The sequence below is a fragment of the Catharus ustulatus genome, chromosome 1 (genome assembly GCF_009819885.2).
Source record: "Catharus ustulatus isolate bCatUst1 chromosome 1, bCatUst1.pri.v2, whole genome shotgun sequence".
NCBI lineage: Eukaryota > Metazoa > Chordata > Aves > Passeriformes > Turdidae > Catharus > Catharus ustulatus.
In genome coordinates this window covers 30,538,570-30,545,366 of record NC_046221.1, presented here as the reverse complement: position 1 = coordinate 30,545,366, position 6,797 = coordinate 30,538,570, and positions in this window count along the sequence as shown.

The following is a 6,797-nucleotide window of genomic DNA, read 5'->3' as shown; positions in this document are numbered from 1 at the left end:
CTTTAATTCACTCTATTCTGTCTCTGATTTTCTAGTTACTTTCCAATCTTTGTGTTAAATCCTTGTTTATTAGTAGAATTTTGGGGATTTTTACTTCCCTGTGATTTCTATAGCACTTATGAAATATGAGGAGCAATTGCATGTACTCTTACATGGTTTAAAACGTCAACATTCACTATGTCTATTCCTTGGTATGCACCCGGACTGTCACACTGCTGGTATGTGGCGCATCAGTATAATTGCTAAGGCCTTCTGCAGATTCATGTGTTTGCCTGATGAAATAGAGAAGAAATATAGAAATATACCTCTAGGGGGTGGAAATTTTGGTCTGAAACCACAGTGCTTGCCTGAACATGTAACCTTGCTTCCAGTTCACATCAAATGACACCAACCTTCATCCCACAAGTTTTAGGAAGGCATTTGTTTTGTGTCCATGAAAGCACCAACTTCCCAATTTGTGCACAGCTTTAGAATTGAAGACAGTGTCTGTATGACTTATTCATAAACCAGTACAGTTCAGTGAGATCAGTCTAATGAATCAGGAATTTATAGTGCAAGGCAATTCTAGAGAGAATGCAAATTTGGACTATGCAGAGGTACAAATTACTAGCATCCAGTGAAAAACTAGCAACCAGGTCCAGTTCTTTTATATGATCTTTAAAAAAAAAACCCCAAAAAACAGAGGCAAGGGGGATCCACCTCATCTAATACATTTTCTGGAAGTACCTATCTGCATGATGAAGCAAATCTTGTAATAAAGGTCAAGATGGATATAACTATTTTCATCAAGGTATTCTTCTGACACTGCTCAGAATTTGACAGCACTGTTCTTATGTTAGGTTTTGTCATGAACGCCTTGATGTTTTGTACTCTGTGTATAGCAGGCCTCATACCATATTCTTAGAGACAAAAATAACTCCTTTGTGTTCAGCAGAGTATCTTGGCATTGCCTGAGACACTGAACAATGAAAAATTAGAGAAATAAAAGAAGACACAGAAATCTCTGAGACCTAGTGTGCCTGAATCTTTACAAGGCAAAGTTCTAGGCAGTATTATAGCCGAGAAATCTTTGTGGTCAAAAAATAAATCCCAAGCCTTCAAGTTACACATAAGATATATATTCTTAATAACAAGGGATAAGGTCCAGATTAGCAGAAGGGATGGATTCTGCAACTCTGAAGAAGTCTTCCTTTGCATTTCAGTGTCTTTCTGAAACATGTGCTTTAGTCAAATACAGGTAATGAAGTTCAGTACAAAAGAACCTGGATGTATTGTATAAATCACCTGGCAATATCCCCTGGCCCTCCAATCTTAAAAAAGCTTTGAAAAATGAAGTAAAATTGAATCTATATTGCTTACTCTCCCATTTAAGAAAAAGCAACAAATAATAATTTGAATACTTTTCATGTGTAGGCCAAGTATTTTGCCATATCTGTAGCCTTTAGAATGAACAATTTACATATATTTTTGTGGCTTTTGTAGTCTCAGATTCTTAGTCTATAATGAAAAATAGTGCTTTGCTTTAGTGACTTTAGTAAATGTCCAGCTGATAGAAAATAAACCATCCTTGTGAACCACTAAAGTGGACAGCTGGTTTCCTTTGGCTCTTTTAAGGACTTCTTCCAAAATTAGGTTCCCAATTTTTATGTTTCTCTTACAAACACAAAATCAGAAAGAAGAAAAATTTGCATTTCATACACTTACAAAAAGACTACTTCTCTTCTGTTTTTCCAAAGTATTATCCCCGAAACAAAGCTATACTGTTAAAGACTTTCAGTTTGGGACACAGAACAACATACACAACTTGGCCAGGAGATCATGTGTGGAAAGCTAAAAAAAGTTTTAATGAATAATAAGTCCCAAAAAGCAACATCAATTGCAATCATTACTTTCTTTTAAAATGAAGTTGGTCCAGTTTTAAGAGAATTCTTCCAAAAACTCATTAAAAAAAAAAAAAGAAGAAAGAAAAAAGAAAGTATGTAGATTATAGTTTACTTTTTGAAAGAGAAGAAGAAAATGTATATTTTAAAATGTTTTATATACATGTTTATTATCTGTTCCATATGAGTTGTGTTTTGTCCCTACGTTTTCTATTGATAATTTACATAAAATGCTTGGATGAAGAACGGGCCCTTTGGCAGAAGTAAACTAGCATGGAATACAAAACCCAAAAATATGTTTATTTGGGTGAAATATATTTTTAGTTTCTTGAGACTTTTGCCTCAATACACAAAAGTGCAATTTCAATTTGATTTAGTATTTCTAATGCCATGTAGTAAATCCTTTACTTTTCCAGTCTTAACTAACAACATTTCAAGCTACTCTTCAGCAAGCTAGATCCTGCCTTGCTTATGCACAATTGCAGTTGAACTGTGTGAGAGTTCCTGCTTCTAAAGAAGCACGCATTTCAGTCCTGACTTGTGTTGAGCATTTTTGGATCTTCCAACATACTTGATGCCAAAATACAATGCTACAGGACAGTTCTACAAGCAAACAAAAAGAGCACTCACTACATTCTCCATTTTCATTCTACTCTCACAAATAAGCCTGTGATTTTATTATATACAGTCACCCAATATCATTACTTGTATTAGTTGCACAAAGTACTTATTTTCTCTAAAAGTTACTGCTATGTTTAGTATTTTTTATTTTTAGCAGAGCATACCAGTCAGGCAAATGAATGCTAATAACATTTAGTTCACTCTTCTGTAGGGAAGGGCTTTTGCTTGTCTACAGCTCGCTAAGGCTTTGTACCTGACAACTGTCTCATCTGCATGCAAAACATAGAAACTATCATCTAGATATACCTGTCCAGGGAAGCCTAACACTCTTGAACATTAGCTTTAAGATACGCAGACTTTTACTGTTCCAATCCCAACCAAATAATTTCATTGCTTCTACCTTCCCAGGTACTTAGTAGATCAGTAAAATTTGCAGTCAACTGAGTATTTGGAAAAATCCAGGGTCCTGGCCATTTCATGAAAATAAAACCTGTAGTATTCATTCAATAGTGGTAGAATTCTAGTCTGGTGTTCACAGCCAAAACTTCTGTAGTCCAAGGTATGTATTCTGCGACCATGTCTGGTTGTTGCTCCCCATGCAGTTTAGTCATATGTAGGTGATTTCAACTGAAGGCAGCTTGCAAAGTCTGTTGGGACTTTTCCAGATGAAAAGCACTTTATAAATGTAAAATATTTTATTACTACAGCTGCCTCCAAAAGAGAAGCTGTGTTTAGTTGAACATTCAGAAAGAATATTTACGGAAATTTATTAGAAACTTTAGTTTTTTTCCAAACCACACTCACTAGAGATTCAAACTATTTGTCTTGAATTGTACCTGCCAAATTCTGATGACATGAAATTCCCCCTCCCCATTTAAAAGAGACGGATTGACCACAGTCATACTGCAGACATTAAAGTAACCTGCATTATTAGGTTTTCTCCACATTCCAATCTATCTGCCTTAGGGTATTAAACCCTACTTTCATCTCTGTGAGATTCAGTATTGCCAAATCCAAGCCATAAGGATGTCTAGACTACAAACTGAAAAGTGGGTTTGACTGCACATATGGGCACCCTAAGCTACATGTCCCACAATTTTTCCATCTCTACTTTTGTAAATAGCCCACTCACACCTTGGTTTTAAATAATTTACACTGTTACAAAGAAAACCAACCTCCCAGTACTAGCTGATGAACCATTACTATGATTGATTTTGCCTGGGTGCAGGCCAGGCAGGCTGCCTGAACAAAAGCTTGGCCCACACAAAGCCACTGAGTATAATCAACATTTCTGAGAGTAGTGAGAGTTTTTCCACCTTCTGGCACTCATCTAAATAGGGCCTCGGTATTAGTTTAGGGTTTTGTGGTGTGAATTATGGGAAAGTTAGGTCTTGAGAATATTCTGAGATCCACACATGCCTGACAGTAGAGATGCAAATCCTAGACATTAAAAGCATTGTAATGGCCCCAAAATCATGAGATTAGATTAATGAGATATTTTCAAGTACACTGCTATCTTTTGATGCTGGAGCCCAAACCAATTAAGGTTCAGGATAAAGTCTGAACTTTTACCATGCAAAGATTATGTGTGCCACAAAGCTGAAGGCTAGATTTGGAGAGTAAACTCAATGTTTCTCCTCCTCAGATGGTAATAAGGTAATACAGCAAATAATGACTGTCTTCAATCCTCTGCAACACCCCTTGCCAAAAAGGACCTTAATAGCCAAGAGTAATCCTGAAGTATGATTACATTAAGCACCTTCTGTATTCCTGGGACTGTCTTCTGTCCTTTAATCTTTCTGTGTGGGATAATTAAGATATTTTCAAGTTCTTTCAGGTATTGTAGTCTCACAAAGTGTGATAAGTCTTATGTGGTGATGTGGTATTAAGTCACTGCTACATTACCTATTGTATCAAAATAAAGAACAGTGAGTGGTACAAAAAAGAACCAAATGGGAATGGGAGGATTCCCAAGCCTCTCTTTCAAGGACAGTCCTAGATTATTTTATGGAGGCATTGCTGCATGTGGCATGAGGTTGAAATTGGAGTTTCAGTGTTGAATGTCCACAAGAAGCAATGCATATTGGGGGGAAAGGATATGATACATTCATTAATGTCCTCAAAACAGACTACACTTCTAAAAGGAAGAATTAAAGTCCCCCCTCAGATGTTTGGAATGAGTACTTGGGAAGGACTGCCATCACATAATTAGTACAAGTGTGCTGACACTAGTAATAAACATTAAGTAATGGAAACAATGAAAAGATGTAAACTACTTTAACAAGCTGGATAAATCAAAATTTTTACCATGCTATTCATAAATACGATGCTTCTTTCTGACCTGGAAATGTGAATCTAATGCTAATTGAACAAAAGCTAGTAAAAAGACCATTCTGATAGCTGCATATAGACAGTTAAAATTCATATTGGTCTGTATGTCCAAACTAGTTACCTAAGAGCTTTCTGGGCTGGTGGTGACAAGCCATTACTGTATTTACATTTTAGACTATGAAATATCATGTGTCACCTATTGAAAAGATGTTTTGTGTTATTTTAAAATGCACACTCAGAACCTCAGAACACAGATCATCAGAAGTTGGCCAGCTACTCCCTGGGTGAGTGTTAGTTAAACATGCATGGAGGCTCCAAACACAACTCCCTGTGAGATGATTGAAGGGTTTCCATTGACTTCAGCAAGGTTCAGATTGGATCCCTAATGCTGAAGTAAAAAGCATGTGTGGCTCTTCCTTGCGACAGTTTAGAAAACAAATTATCTAACTTAAACAGGTGTTTTTGAAAGTGTTTTCTAGAACGTACAATAAAATGCATTTCATGGCCATATATTCCTCTGTCCTTAGTAACCATCATACCCTTTTGGCTTTTTTTATACTTGTTGATTGAACTAATTGTAATAAAGTAACAACTTTCCTCACTTTACAACAGAGAAATTCATTACCAAATAAATTCACTCTAGCACTTCAGTTTTCTTAACAGACCTTATACTGATACTATGTCTACAAGAATTATGGATTGGGTTGACCAGAACAAAAGAGTTTATTCTGTGTAAGAGATTCTCTTTTCTGTTCTCTATATTATTGGTTAGAAGGAGCAAAAGATATCTATTCTATGCACAATTTATAAGAGGCTACATATGTAAATGTGGTACAGTTGAAGTTAGAAGCAGTTGTGAAACTTATAGCAGCTAGAGAGGGCAAAATCTCAATGTTCAGGTCGGTGTTTGGCTATAACATTTACTGAAATCCTCTACATCTATAAAATACAAAAACTACGGTATAACTTCTTTTACTTATAGAAGTAATTTTTAACTAGTTTTCCTTTATGTGATTTGCATAAAGTAAGCAAGCCGTCAGATATGCTTCTTCACTGTTGTAAGGAGCTCTACAGCAACAGATACTTTCATAGAACCGTAGAAACTTGTAAAATTATTTTTTATAAATTATTTTTTATAAATGGGTGCAAAATGCATTGCCACCTACTACTTAAGAGAATCTTCTCAGAATACCAAATTTATAAAATATGTCCCCAAATTGCTTCCTGGACCTGCCTGATCTTCCTGATCTGTCTCTTTCTGACATTGTGCAAGTATGCAGGTTTTATAGGTACTTTTCCTTCCTTGAAAATTCAATTGTGAAAAAAAATCTCTGGAGAGATACTGTCAATCCTCTGTCTGCTCTCTTGGTTGCTAAATGTGCTTTCCACACAGAGGAACCAGGTGGACAGACATGGGAATGCCAGGCAGTTGTTATCACACCTCTCATGCTCCAACAGCTTGCCAGAGTTTGCAATGGAAAAAGAAAAGGAGGCAGATGGCATGGAGCACTAATTCCATTTAGCTGTGCAAGAGGTGGATGGAAATGAGCATCTGTGAGGCAAAACTCTGAAGTGAGGCTGGAAGACAAGATTTCATGATCTTACCCTTCTAAGGGGTAGCAAAGGTAATGTAATGAGAAAAACAAAACTTAAACAAAATACCGTCTCTTACTGGCTGTTTATACCAAGGTGGCTTGACACATCCAGCCTAACAAATGACAAAGGAAATAGGCAACTCCAAGATGTGCAGGAAGCCAGTCTGGTTACCATCAGGGAAGAATCAGGCCAGGAATTTTCACCTGCAGGATTTTCCATTTATAATAAAAATGATTTTGTTGTTCTAATCAGGCTGGCATGAATATGTGAGATGAGAGCTACATTTCAGATGAAAACTTCAAAAAAAGGAGGGACACTACTCTGGATTTCTTCAGAGTGAAAATTTTTGGAAATATTCCTCCTGAAAAA